Below are 786 nucleotides of genomic sequence, written 5' to 3'. Positions count from 1 at the left end.
AGGGAGATTGAGGATGGCTGGGTATGGGACCTGGTGGGGAGTGGGAGGATCATGTTAGCCATGTTCCTGTGCTGTGAGACTTTGGAGAGGCGTCATGGAAGCTGTTAATGCCTGACTCGGAGGCAATCTGAGGCACCTAGAAGCTTGCACCTTTACCCTTTTCCCTATCCTGGCAGGTGCAGGTGCAGAGACATCCAAGGTCCCACTGCAAGCTGATCATTTCCTTTTGGGACAACTCCTACTTCTGGAACATGGTGATCATTAAGGAGTATTACCTTGACATCACTGGTAAAACGTGGCTCCAGGGTGGTGAGTGTAGGTGTGTAAGGAGGTGGATGATCCTCCTGTGGAATCCGCCCCTGTGTCCCCTGTCTTTCTGCATGTTATAAGGCAAGTTATTCCACTCCAGTCCACTGGCTCTGGGACTTTGAATGAGAAGCACAGGCCGCAGGCTGGACATCATGTGCCTTAACTTTCTCAACTGGTTGTCTGGCCGCTACTGCCCAGAGTCAAACAGGATTGCTGAGGTGGGTTTGCTTTGGGCCTGCATACAGGTGTCGATTGATGTTGGAGTTCTTGGATGCTCCTGGGAGGTTGGGGGCCCTGGTCAGCCCGGGCTGATCTTACTTGTGCTGCCAGCAGATCATTGGTGGAGATGTGGGGGACGATCATGTGAAATATTATCCTAGGAAGGAAGGTTCTGCTATGAGCGGTAACTGACAGAAACACATGTGATGAAAGGGGTCTGGAGGTGTGCCCTGTAGTGTAGTGCTGGGCCACTGTCCT

The 786-nt window shown here is 52.3% G+C and overlaps 1 pseudogene; it reads left to right on the top strand.

Annotated features, from left to right (window-relative positions):
* The first annotated feature begins 176 nt into the window (after positions 1-176).
* Positions 177-712, top strand: LOC105000671 (annotated as a pseudogene).
* The last annotated feature ends 74 nt before the right edge of the window (positions 713-786 follow it).

The sequence above is a fragment of the Bison bison genome, unplaced genomic scaffold (genome assembly GCF_000754665.1).
Source record: "Bison bison bison isolate TAMUID 2011002044 unplaced genomic scaffold, Bison_UMD1.0 scf7180017564410, whole genome shotgun sequence".
Classification (NCBI taxonomy): Eukaryota; Metazoa; Chordata; class Mammalia; order Artiodactyla; family Bovidae; genus Bison; species Bison bison.
The sequence above is the reverse complement of the archived record's forward strand: the minus strand, read 5'-3'. Positions and strand labels throughout refer to the sequence as shown.